At 39.4% G+C, this 14,313-nt stretch overlaps 1 long non-coding RNA gene and 1 pseudogene across 4 annotated transcripts in view; one reads left to right on the forward strand and one right to left on the reverse strand.

Annotated features, from left to right (window-relative positions):
- Window positions 1-1,023: 1,023 nt before the first annotated feature.
- Snupn-ps2 (snurportin 1, pseudogene 2) lies at window positions 1,024-2,223 on the forward strand (annotated as a pseudogene).
- A 2,401-nt stretch (window positions 2,224-4,624) lies between these two features.
- The window catches only part of LOC120103506 (uncharacterized), a 105,344-nt gene continuing 95,655 nt past the window's right edge, over window positions 4,625-14,313 (reverse strand). For all 4 annotated transcript variants that reach the window (XR_015622908.1, XR_015622909.1, XR_015622911.1 and 1 more), the window contains one exon: window positions 4,625-4,800. This is a non-coding gene — a long non-coding RNA (uncharacterized LOC120103506). The remainder of the gene's footprint in view (window positions 4,801-14,313) is intronic.

Here is a 14,313-nt window from a genome sequence, read left to right on the forward strand (position 1 = left end):
CTTTAAATTTTATTTTTAGTTGTTCATTCATTTGATATACATGCATAGCAGGAAACTATTTGTTGAAATAAAATTAAGGAGGAAAAAAAAAGATGACTGCTGTCAAAATAAGAAGAAAACTTCCATGGATTTAAAGGATAAATACATGGCCTGGTTTTAAAATATTGAGACTGGTTCTCAAGTATAATTTAACATATTTGCTTATGATTTCCCATTCTTTTTTTCCTCTGTGAACATTGCCTGATAATTTTAATATATTTATTGTTTCCTTTAATTTGTTTATTCACTTTACATCTGAAAATCCAGAAATAAACCCACACATCTACAGACACTTGATTTTTGACAAAGAATCCAAAATCACAAAATAAAATAAAAATTCAACAAATGGTGATGGTCTAACTGACTGTCTACATGTCAGAAGAGTGCATATATATCCAAATTTATCACCCTGAACAAAACTCAAGTCCAAAGTGATGAAAGACCTCAACATAAAACAATACACTAAATTGAATAGAAGAGAAAGTAGACAATAGCTGTTGTACAGCTGTTGGTACAGGAGACATTTCCTGAACAGAACACCAACAGCTTAGGCACTAAGATCAATAATTAATAATGAGACCTCATGAAACTGAGAAGCTTCTGTGTGGCAAAGATACCATCAATAGGACAAAAGGCACTCTACAAAATGGGTTTTCATGATCTTCACCAACCCTATATCCAACAGAGGGCTAATATCCAAAATATGTCCTCAAGAAATATAGTATATTTATTAAGTGGAGAAGATACATTGTGATTTTAAAAAACTTTCAGTATGAATGTGAAATGGCATGCAAGATCAAACTACTCCACCATTATCTAAAGAGCTATTGGCATATGATGTTGAGGGAGGAGTCAGCTTTCTTCAGTGCCTGCCACCTAGTAGGGTTTCCATGCTCTAGCGAATGGCTCTACACTCATGCACATATGGGTGGCCTTATGGGGATAAGATGTGTTTTAAGAAAGGGCAAAGTTCCAGCGGCGTGCGCGAGTGGCACCTTGGTGTGGGAAGATGGAAGAATTGAGCCAAGCCCTAGCTAGTAGCTTTTCTGTGTCTCAAGAACTGAACAGCACAGCTGCCCCACACCCTCGCCTGTCCCAATACAAGTCCAAGTATAGCTCCTTGGAGCAGAGTGAGCGGCGGCGCCGGTTGCTAGAGCTGCAGAAATCCAAGCGGTTGGACTATGTGAACCATGCCAGAAGACTGGCTGAAGATGACTGGACAGGGATGGAGAGTGGGGAAGAGGAGAAGAAGAAAGATGAGGAGGAAATGGATTTGGACCCTGTCAAGGAGTTACCAAAACGCTATGCTAATCAACTGATGCTTTCTGAGTGGTTAACTGACGTCCCTTCAGATTTGGGGCAGGAATGGATTGTGGTTGTGTGCCCTGTTGAGAAAAGAGCCCTTATCGTGGCCTGCAGGGGCTCAACCAGTGCCTACACTAAGAGTGGCTACTGCATCAATAGGTTTTCTTCCCTTCTTCCAGGAGGCAATAGGAGAAACTCAACAACAGCCAAAGACTACACCATTCTGGATTGCATTTACAGTGAAGTGAACCAGACGTACTATGTTTTGGATGTGATGTGCTGGTGGGGACATCCTTTTTATGATTGTCAGACTGATTTCCGATTCTACTAGATGCATTCAAAGTTACCAGAAGAAGAAGGACTTGGAGAGAAAACCAAGATTAATCCCTTTAAGTTTGTGTGGCTTCAGAATTTCCCATGTACCCAGGAGAGCCTGTGCAAGGTGCTGTCTATGGATTTTCCTTTTGAGGAACTCAGCTTTGTTGCTACTGAGACTTCAGGGTGGTATAAAGTGTCCAGAATGTGGTGTCAGAGGACAAGGACTCAGGTAGATGGACTGCTCTTCTACCACAAACAGACCCACTATAGTCCTTTGGTGGGCTGACTGCACCCCTACCTGGTGTCAGATATTCTAGATGTAGCTGTTCCAGCTGGCCCTCTGACCACCAAGCCAGAATATGCTGGGCACCAGCTCCCACAGATTGTTGAGCACAAGAGGAGTCAGGAGGACACAAAGGAGAAACTCACACACAAGGCTTCTGAGAATGGCCACTATGAGCTGGAGCACCTGTCTACTCCCAAACTGAGGAGTTCTCCCCACAGCTCTGAGAGCCTCATGGACAGCTAAACTGGACAACCCACGAAAGACTGGGGCACAGCGCAGTGATGATAGCCATAGGTGACCTCATTTCAGAGCAGACTTCCCAAACCCATGCTGCCAAAAGTTTGCCCCCTGTCTGGAACGTTGGCTCAGACTGTTGGGGGTGGGTCTCTTTCGGATGGAGTTGGAATCCAGAGAGATCTGAATATCTCCTGCTGTGTTAAGTATATCCTAGTCCACCTTATAAATATATGTGATTCTTAAGAAAAAAAAAGAAAGGGCAAAGTTAAAAGGGATATGTTCACATGCTTGGAAGGATAAAGCTCCAAGAGTCAGAGAAGGGAGAGCATGAATATGACCACAGTATGTAGTATATTTTATGGAATTCTCAAAAAAAATTATGTATTCAAATTAACAATCAAAACAGTAAAACAGTGCTTTTATAAGATTATAACAAGTTTGGCTTTCTGATGGCAATGGCCTGAAATAGACAACTTATATGCATGTCTTTCCTTTCTGCAGAAAGTTAACACTGAACTGCATTAGATGAGTTAGGCTTTCCAAGGTCATGAATATCCTTAGTGTCAGAAAAGGGACTAGAATCTAGACTTAACTCATATCTTGCTTTTGGTTCATCATGTCCATCTCTGACTACCATGATGTGCTTGAAATGATTAGGAACTAAATAGCTCATACCCAATTTACCACAGGATGTACCATGGTTATATGTTGAGGGGCCTGGGGTTTCATATTCCATGGGCCTGGGTTTTCATATTATTATAGACATCCAAAATATGGTGGCATTTACTGTGTACATCACTGGTTTGAAAAAAACATAACAGGAAATAAAAATGTAAGAATATTTAATCCTGATGAAAACTGATGAAAGATTTTTTTAAGAAGGCCTTAGATGAGGGCATCTTGGAAGCATTTGAAAAGTAGACCGCAGGGAAACAAATAACCCTATTAAAAAATGGGGTTCAGAGCTAAACAAAGAATTCACAGCTGAGGAATGCCAAATGGCTGAGAAACACCTAAAGAAATGTTCAACATCTTTAGTCATAAGGGAAATGCAAATCAAAACAACCCTGAGATTTCACCTCACACCAGTGAGAATGGCTATGATCAAAAACTCAGGGGACAACAGATGCTGGCGAGGATGTGGAGAAAGAGGAACACTCCTCCATTGTTGGTGGGATTACAAACTGGTACAACCATTCTGGAAATCAGTCTGGAGGTTCCTCAGAAAATTGGACATTGAACTGCCTGAGGATCCAGCTATACCTCTCTTGGGCATATACCCAAAAGATGCCTCAACATATAAAAAAAGACACGTGCTCCACTATGTTCATCGCAGCCTTATTTATAATAGCCAGAAGCTGGAAAGAACCCAGATGCCCTTCAACAGAGGAATGGCTACAGAAAATGTGGTACATCTACACAATGGAATATTACTCAGCTATCAAAAACAACGACTTTATGAAATTCGTAGGCAAATGGTTGGAACTGGAAAACATCATCCTGAGTGAGCTAACCCAATCACAGAAAGACATACATGGTATGCACTCATTGATAAGTGGCTATTAGCCCAAATGCTTGAATTACCCTAGATGCCTAGAACAAATGAAACTCAAGACGGATGATCAAAATGTGAATGCTTCACTCCTTCTTTAAAAGGGGAATAAGAATACCCTTGGCAGGGAAGAGAGAGGCAAAGATTAAAACAGAGACTGAAGGAACACCCATTCAGAGCCTGCCCCACATGTGGCCCATACATATACAGCCACCCAATTAGACAAGATGGATGAAGCAAAGAAGTGCAGACCGACAGGAGCCGGATGTAGATCGCTCCTGAGAGACACAGCCAGAATACAGCAAATACAGAGGCGAATGCCAGCAGCAAACCACTGAACTGAGAATAGGTCCCCCGTTGAAGGAATCAGAGAAAGAACTGGAAGAGCTTGAAGGGGCTTGAGACCCCATATGTACAACAATGTCAAGCAACCAGAGCTTCCAGGGACTAAGCCACTACCTAAAGACTATACATGGACTGACCCTGGACTCTGACCTCATAGGTAGCAATGAATATCCTAGTAAGAGCACCAGTGGAAGGGAAAGCCCTGGGTCCTGCTAAGACTGAACCCCCAGTGAACTAGACTGGTGGGGGGAGGGCGGCAATGGGGGGAGGGTCGGGAGGGGAACACCCATAAGGAAGGGGAGGGGGGAGGGGGATGTTTGCCCGGATACCGGGAAAGGGAATAACACTCGAAATGTATATAAGAAATACTCAAGTTAATAAAAAAAAAAAAGAAAAGTAGGGAGCAGATCAACGTACACAGAAGAGAGGTAGCCCCATAACTGAGAGCTGTCTGGGGACCAAACATGAGGATCTTGACAATTTTCTGGAGATAAAAATACTGACTACATGAAGGAGACTCCAGTGAATGGCCAACACACATAAACATTGGAAAGAAAAGGGTTTATGGATTTAAAAATATCTGAATTTCTATCACCTCTCTCTATCTGATGTCTTCAGGCCACCAGGGCTTATGTATTCTTGCTGAATTCACTGCTGAATGCATAATTCTTGTATCTTCTAAGCAAAGGCAGGAGTCTCGCTGAGAAATGCTGTTTTCCTAAAAGGCAAAGTTAGAAAAGTAACTTACAGTGTAATTAGTGGTAATATATGGGCAATGACCTTTTTCCTCCATCCTGTACTTGTCCACTAATAAACCAGCATAACAAGGGATTAATCCATTGATAAGATCATAGTTCTTAAGATTCAACTACTTCTGTATGGCTAGATCTGCTTTCTGGTGTTCTTTGGCATACATGAATGTTTGGGGTAATGTTTCATAGCAATACCATAACTACTTAACCATCAGAAGTGTTCTGGAACATGGATCCAAGATGAAGGCAGAAGTTGCATTGTATAGACTAATGAAGAAACAGGCTAAGAGCTGTTGATGTAAGCAAGGGACATGTAATGGTAGGAAACAATGGAAATTGTAATGTGTTCAGAGAGAGGAAATTTGTGGTCTAACCCAGAGATTGAAAAAAGTGAAAATAAAGGCGCTCACCTTACCCTCTTCCTTCCTCCCATTCTTTCTTGCTTCTTTCTTCTGTAACATAGTCTCCAGTGATTACTGAGCAACCATTATTACAGCAGAGTGGACCCAAATGAAGGCATAAAGTTCAGAAGCAGATGCAGTGGCACCAAGTTTCAGGACCCCACAAGAGACGTGACTGACTCTTGCCAGAAGGAAACACACAGACCGTGTTCAACATTCAGGCACAAAATCTATGTCTTTATATCAGAGAATGTAGGCCACTAACTTAGGGATTTAAATTGGCGTATAAGCCCCACAGGGCAGTAGGAAATCCAATGCACTCCAGAACCAAATTACAAGTTAGGAAAGTTCAATTTACATAAATACATGGATTAACTGATCTGAGACTGGAGTTCAATTGTCACCTTTGGGAAAATCAAATCTGTCATATTAATAACAAGAGTGTTAAGATGATCCCACTATTCACATGCTAATCACAATAAGGGCTTTTCTATGTGTTATCAAGCAAAATAAAACATTTTTCCAATAGGAAAATTCTACAAACTTCATAATACCTCTAGAGCCTTATTAAAAGTGTTCACACATTTAAATAAAATTAAATGCCAGTCTAATCACCTCAGGCAGATCTCTCCATGTGAGTTGGCTTCCCCCCAGAGTCTCATCCAAAAGACCCAACATGGGGGATTTCACAGTTGTTTGTCTCTTGCGACATCACAGATATTGAATTCATGAACGTAGTGGTGTAATGATCTAGAGACCATGGCCTCGTGTTCAACGCTTATTAATCCCTTTGGCTGTGTGACTTCGTAGAGAATGCCAAGATTCCAAAGCCGGCAAACAAACGGGAAAGCAAGCAAATCTCCTGGAAGAGAGACTTGTTTCTGAAGACAAGACTGTCAACTCCTTAACCAAAACATTGTAACCCCAGTGCTTCAGGTAGTTTGTAAACAAATGACAACATCATTAGGCTTACAGCCCATGCTTCAGTCATCACAGCAAATGAGCCACATGAACAACCTTATTCTGTGCTTCTTGAAGATTAACCATAAACTCCTGCCAAAGGGTTGTGCATTTGGGGGTTCTTCTATGCAGCACTATGTGCTCATACCTGCCCAGTAAAGTGACTCTAAGGAGGCTGTCATGCCAGTAATAAAACCACCAAACTTTCTGTGTAATTTGATCTAACAGAGGCAAAGTACTTCCTATTCATGTCTCAGGCCAGCTGGCTTCTCATGGGGAGGGTCTACTCTTTCCATTTTGAATTTCCACCTTATCTGAGGGCCATTCCTTGGTTCTCCACTGGACTATTTAGACTCACCCTCCCTAACCCCTACAAACCAGGAGATTAATGTATAAAAGCCCAAAGAAGATTAATTGAGCTAATTTCCACATCATGAAGTGATTGGTTTGTGTTCACCTTTAAAAAGTAAGATTTAGTAGGGCACCTCAGAATAATGGTAGAACATGTTTTATAAAATCAAGGGGGAATCATTGCTGCACCAAAAAATTTCATAAAAGGACAGGTATTCCATTCATTCATTACTGTAATTATATGCTCCTTATTTTCTCCTAGAACCTGAGGCTGAAGATTGAATTTCATTTCCCCATGACCAAGAATATCTAGTTTCCAGAATGGTATATGAACTGAACAATAAACAATAACACAGGGTCTGTACACACTGGAAGAAGCGTTGGGGTTACACTAAGAAATTTGTATCTCTTCAGCTTTCTTCTTTACCTTTATTTTAGTCTCAGGAACACCATGGTTTACAGCAAAAAGAAATATAAAACAATTAACTGCTTCTAACCTTTTCATGAGCACTCACGCTAAAGAAATCATTCAAAGAAACCAGCATGTTCACAGCGGTGTTAGCTACAATAGGGAAAAAAAACCTGAAAAACAATTATTCAAAATGCCCAATTACTGATATTTACTTGATAGGGATTAATATTCCAAGATATATTAAGTTGCTACATAAAAGTTTTATGTCACTATTTCGTTGCAAATACAATGTGAAATGTTTATTTTGCATCTTCGGCACATATCAAATGTTCAGAAGAATGGCAACTCCTTCACGGCAATGTTGAAACAGCAGATGATTTCTTTATTCAAACATCTTTGTAAAAAAAATTGCTACATCAGCTTCTCAGCAATTAAAACAGTTATAGCATCTGTATGTGGGAGGAAAATATAATTTATGTTTCATTCTAAAAAAAGTCAGTTCCCAATTTGTTGGCATTTATTACCTAGAGTTTTCTATTTCAGCTGTATGAGTCTTTTCCACTCCATTGCATTCCCCTTAACTGAATCCACCTCAGAATTTTATTTTTCTCTTACTTCATACCAACATCTTCTCTCCGGAGTCATCAGAAATTGAATTTCTTTGAACCCCAAAGAGTCTATTGCTGAGCAGTGGAGAAAGCCCAGGGCTGTGATGGCCTGGTGTTCCCTTGGGTCGTAGTGATTTGCAGTATCATTCCTAAAAGTCGGAAAGTATGCAGGCTGTGGAGCAACAGGAAATTTGTCCTGCTCTGAGATATTTTTGAGTCAGGAAATATGGAATGGTCTCAAAAAAATGTACCAGATATCATCGAGAGATGATTAGACAAGTCACCTCAGTCCAACTGTGACGAGTGTTGTAGCCTAAATATTGTGGCTGAAATGTATTGCATGGGGTCACACTCTGAGCCTTACCCCACTAACCATATGTTGTTCTTAAACACAGGGTTTAAAACAATGTTCAATTTTGCCAAGAGAGCTCCCAGCTGACCTTCCTGCTCAGCTAATGTCTGAAAATACCTTCAAGTTGAATGTGGCTCCCTTTCTACTCCCTATGTGGCTACCCATCTTCTTGACTTCTTACTGTCTTCTTTTTGTTGTTTGTTTGTTTGTTTGTTTGTTTGTTTTGTTTCTATATTCACTCCTTGCCAACTGGTTGCTTACTCTGCCTCTTGACCTATGTTTGATTTTATTTAATTGTGTTTACAATAAATGGAAAGCTCTTGTATTAAAGGTGTGTACTAGGCAGAGCCCCACAACCACTAGAAACAGGTTTTTCCAATAAACAACATAATCTCAGGGCTCGCCGTGTGATCAACTATCCTGCAACAACTATGGCAACGGAGTATTTCTTTAAATAATCTGTTCCTCCTTTATTTCTTAAAAAAGAGGAGAGGTGGAGGAAGAAACAGGAGTTGACCTGTACTAGACTTGGTGGAAGAATTGAATGGTGTAACTAAGTGATATGTTGCAAATGTTTACGCTTTGCATGAGCTCTTTCATTAACACTGACTGTGATATAGAAAGAAATTATGCTGCCATTTCCAGTTGGTGCCTTCATCTCAGATGAGATATTCCTTACCCACTTCACTTGTGTTTTCCTGTCTATTCTTTCTCCTCTTGACCATTATCCCATATTTTTCTCAAATGTTTATGTGCATCTCTCTTGGTACTACATGCACTCCCTTCTGATAGATGTTAAATATATTCACATCTCTAAAATTCTTAGAAAATATAAACCTTTCCCAATTATTTTTAAAAATTGGGTTGCTAATTTTGTTTGTTGTTTGTTTGTCTTTCCATGTCAATCACATTGTGCCTGAATGTGGTATTCATCTGACTTGGGGTACATATAATAATATACCCTAATTATTTAGACTAGTTCATTCTACTGGATCTTTTGCAATAGAATCCCAATGAAATTAAGATCAATAGAAATACTTTCCATGACCTAATTATGTACAAAACATATTTCATGTTGTTCCCACTTGTAATTTCATTTTAAATATATATTCTTGCTTCAATTTCATGATTTCATTCTAATTTTCCGACAGACAAATACTTCTCTTAAATCTTCTCTGATTCATACTCCACAAACCACAAAAACTTAGGCACCCACAGAATTCTATCATTTAAGTTATCACTATTTTTCCTTTGAGAAATGCTCATTAGTTGACCTCGTGAGAGTCTTCATTTTCTCTATAAAGCTTATACAGAGAACTTCCAAGGGGTATCCTTGATCAGTTCCCTGCATATTGTATTTGTATAGCTGAGAGTCTCATACATATTGTCACAGAAAACATTTTAGGAAACTAAACAGTCTGCTGGTGCTTAGTACTCCACATCCCAAACCTGTATCCAAGGTTAGAACACACCCAAGACTAAGTTGTGGAGGCAGGAACATCGCATGTACCTTTTTCCTCCTTATGTGAAAACCTACCATGCAGAGTCCATTACACAGTCTAAGAATCTAAGCATTAGCTCAGCTCTGTTAATGTTTTTTCTGTATATTCTTTCTGTATAATTCTAAAGTCACAAACATCACTACTCATCCTCTCTAATCCTTCATCATTTCTTTCCTGAATATGTAAAATATTCAGTGACTATATATACACTATATATATTATATCGATTAATATAATGCATTATATATGTAACATAATGTAACATACATTATACATTCAATGTTTATACTACAAAGTAGTATATATTACTATTTTAATTTTTATGTTATGTTTTATGCCCTATGTATATATGCGTTCAAGAAATATATGTTATATGGACTATATATATTATATTTAGACAATATTATATATATTACATATGTGATTATATTATATATATGTACATATGTTAATAAACAACTACTTAATAGACTTTGCTTAGAGCCTTTGGCTTGTCTTCAACTTCTTTTTTTTTTTTTTTTGGTTCTTTTTTTCGGAGCTGGGGACCGAACCCAGGGCCTTGCGCTTCCTAGGCAAGCGCTCTACCACTGAGCTAAATCCCCAACCCCTTGTCTTCAACTTCTTGTAGATATTGACCTCCCAGACCTAGGCAGACCAGGTCTACTTAGGACTCTAATACTAAACCTGCCATTTATTTCTTTTAAAATTTGTAGAAGGCTATTGATTGCTTAAAGGATATTTTGCCATAGATGTGAGCATGCTATGATTTCTTTCACTCTTCACTTTGAATCACTTAGTTGTGAACTTTAGTTTCAATACTTTTATTTTATACTGAGACACATACTACTTAATAAAAGCCCGACTTTGATAATCTTCTAAGTGTTCGCAAAGCAAACACAAACTATTTATCCCGTGACCCTTCTTTAACAATGGCCTCAGACAATTAATTTATTTTATTGCATCATAGTCAACCTTTGAACGTTTACTCAGGTAAACAGGAAACAATGATTGAGGACAAACCGTGAACAGAATCACACACAGAGCACAGAATCACAAGGACAGTTGCTCTAACTATAGAATTTATGAGACACTGAGGATAATATCTGCATGCTTGATATATTCTGTGTCAAAAATTTAAATTGAAGAAAATATAAAGTGCTTTCTGTGCTTAATAAACAACAAAATATGCTTTCTCAAATAAAAAAATGTAGTATTAGAAGTGTTGAAAATACGTAATGTAAGAAGTAATGTAAGGGTATCTAAAACATGATTGAAGGAGTAATTTGTGAAATTATATAAAACAAGCACAAAGAGGTGGAAAAGAAGATAGAGTCCCACATGCAAATGAGCGCATCTCCTACACATTCATGTTGATTGCAGAATGAGTACACATAAAACATCTAAAGAAGTGTTTGAGAAGGCAATGACTGAGAATATTCTAGACCTCAGTGAAAATCAGTAGCTTGACAAAAATCATATCTACAATGTACATTAAATGGCAGCACCATTGAAACAACTGTAGGAATAGCCATATCAAAATCAAAAGTACTTAGAAATGAACAGTTAATGCCATAACTTCTGGGCATCAAGAATAAAAATCTGAGTGCAGTGTAATAAAATATACAAAGTCTGCTAGACAATGATGCAGACGTGTGTGTGTGTGTGTGTGTGTGTGTGTGTGCGCGCGCGCATACGCACATGTGCACTCAGGCATGTGTATGCATGTGTGTATATATGTATAAACATTAATCTACATTATTTAAATGTAAAAGAAAAAGGACTTCTTTCCGGTGGCTAATTTTCTTCTTAATTTTACCTGTGTCTATTTCCACTTTCCTAGTATCATCTAGCTTGAATGGTTAACACCTGTGCTTATGCATGCTCTTAAAGTTCTCAGAAAAATACAGGGTTTGTGAGAAAATAGCTCCTTGGTAAAATGCTTACCCAATATGCAGAAACACCCTCAGTTTGATCTCAGATGCTACATAAACTGGGTTTTATAGAATATGCCTACAATCCCCATGTAGATGTAGAGGCAGGAAGAACACAGATTCAAAATCATTATCAGCTATACTGATCATTTCTGACCAGGCTGAGCTACATGAGAAAGGGGGACAAAAAACACAATGGATGTATTAACTGGGCCTCTGGCATTCTTTCCTAAACATGCATATGTACTACCTATTTTCTTTGAGTACAACTCAAAATTCACCACACTTCGTATGAAGTTCTGAAGGCCTTAGTACTGTCAATGGGCTGGATTTCTGTGCAAGTATTTTCTCTCTTGTTGATATCTCTAATGCTTTGTTCCTAGAAGATATTCAAGGAAAGTGACAATTATTTCCCAAACACAGACTTATATGCACACATCACAACCTCTCCTGATGTGTAGTAGCTACTGAGTAATGTCTAAGAAGAACAAAATGAAGAGCTTAAAATCTGAAGTAACAGAATTCTGATGGTGGGATTGCAAGTTGGGACAAGCACTCAGGAAGTCAATCTGGCGGTTTCTCAGAAAATTGGAAATAGTTCTACCGGAAGACCCAGCTATACCACTCTTGGGCATATACCCAAAAGATGCTCCACAATACCAAAAGGATACATGCTCCACCACGTTCATAGCAGCCTTATGTGTAGTAGCAAGAAGCTGGAAACAACACAGATGTCCCACAACTGAAGAATTGTTACAAAAAATGTAGTAGGTTTGCTCAATGGTATAGTATTCAGCTATTAAAAATGAGGACATCATGAATTTTGGAGACAAATGGAATTAGAAAATATCATCCCGAGTGAGGTAACCCAGACACAAATGGAGATATATATATATATATATATATATATATATATATAGTATGTACTCAGTGATATTAGTGGATATTAAAGAAAAAGTGCAGAATACCTCAGATACAACCCACAAACCATGAAAAAGTTTAATAAGCAGCAGCCCCAGGAGAGGATGTTTCAGTTCCACTCAGAAGGGGAAGGAAATAATCATGGGGAGAAGAGGGAGGAAGAGATCTGAGTGGGAGACAGGAGAGGGAGGGGAAAGGGAGAACAGGAACTGGTATTAGCTGGCAGTAGGGAAGCCCAGCGGGCCGACAGAATGAATGGAGGTGAGCAGCATTGGGGGGTGGGAGTTGGGGGACCCTCTAGAAAGTACCAGAGGCCCAGAAGGTGAGAGACTCTAATGACTCAATGATGATGACCTTAGCCAAAATTCCCAACATTGGGGAAAGGGAACTTAAATATCCCACCTCCAATAGACAGTCAGGACCTCAAGCTGAGGAACACAGTAACCTTCAGTCAAAATTTATGACCCAGGGCTGTTCCTGTCTAAAAGAACTTTAGGGGCTAAAATGGAGAAAAGACTGAAGGAAAGGTGTTTCAATGACTGGCCCAAATTGGAATCCATCTCGTGGGAAGGCACCAAAGACTGATATTATTACTGATGCTATGATGTGCTTACAAAAGAAAGCCTGACATGGCTGTCCCCTGAGAGGTCCTACCATTAGCTATCTGAGACAGAAGCAGATACTTAGATCCCACCATTGAACTTGGGGACCCCTCTGGTTAAATTAGGGGAGGGATTAAAGAACCTGAAGGGAGAAGAACCAAAGGAAGACCAGCAGTCTCAACTTACCTAGACCTCAGGGAGCTCCCAGAAGCTGAACCACCAACCAGAAGCATACAGTGGCCAGTCTCGGGCCTCTGGCACAGATATAGTAGAGATCTGCTTGGTCAGGGTTTAGTGGGAGAAGATGGACCTAATCTTTGAAAGACTTGAGGCCCCAGGGAAAGGGGAGGTCTTATGGTAGGGGAACACCCTATTGGAGGCAAGGGGGAAGAGGAATCAGACGAGGAACTGTTGGAGGGGGTACATAGAGGGTAGGCAAAGATGGGGGTGTAAATAAATAAGAAAATAAAAATTGAAAAATAAATTCTGGTGCTCACCTCTGCAGAAAACGTTAGAGGTTCTTGCTATAATATGTTCCTAATCGTCACTTCTTGTCCATCTTCCCTTCCTCTCCTTTCTCTGGTTGTTTAATGTCCTCCCTCAGTACCTCTTCTACTCACACCCAGTGCATGTTATTAAGCCACAATTAATCCCAACAAGACAACTTTCCTCATTCACTGCCAGTGCTTATGAATCATTCAATTAAATTAATCAATCATTGATTGAGCTGATAACAGCTAATCACTTCACATGTACGCTGTATCCTGAAAGATAAATAGCTCTTCAACTTGGGAAAAAACTTAGGGCCTAGATTTCCAAAGGAAAGGGTTTGTTCCATAATACAACATTTTAAAAAAGAAGAATAATTTTTGTTTCTGTGTGTCTTTGTATTTCTCGGGCTCCGGCAGAGCCTTTCTTGTCAGGGTTTGATGGCTGTGTGTGTATGGGCTGGATCCCCAGGTGCGGCAGTCTCTGGAGAGCCTTTCCTTCAGTCTCTGCTACAAACTTTGTCTCTGTATTTCCTCCTATTAATATTTTTGATCCCCCTCCTAAGAAGGGCTGAAGCATCTGCACTTTGGTGGTCCTTCTTCTTGAGCTTCATGTGGTCTGTAAATTGTATCATGGGTGATTCAAGATATTGGGCTAATGTCCATTTATCAGTGAGTGTATACCATGTGTGTTTTTCTGTGATTGGGTTACCTCACTCAGGATGGTATTTTCTAGTTCTACCCATTTGCCTATGAATTTCATCAGGTCATTGTTTGTAATAGCTGAGTAGTACTCCATTGTGTAAATGTACCACATTTTCTGTATTCATTTCTCAGGTGAGGGACATCTGGGGTCTTTCCAGCATCTGGCTATTATAAATAAGGCTGCTATGAACATAGTGGAGCATGTGTCCTTGTTATATGTTGGGGCATCTTTTGGGTATATGCCCA

The sequence above is a fragment of the Rattus norvegicus genome, chromosome 6, assembly GCF_021556685.1.
Source record: "Rattus norvegicus strain SHRSP/BbbUtx chromosome 6, alternate assembly SHRSP_T2T, whole genome shotgun sequence".
In the NCBI taxonomy this organism is placed as follows: domain Eukaryota; kingdom Metazoa; phylum Chordata; class Mammalia; order Rodentia; family Muridae; genus Rattus; species Rattus norvegicus.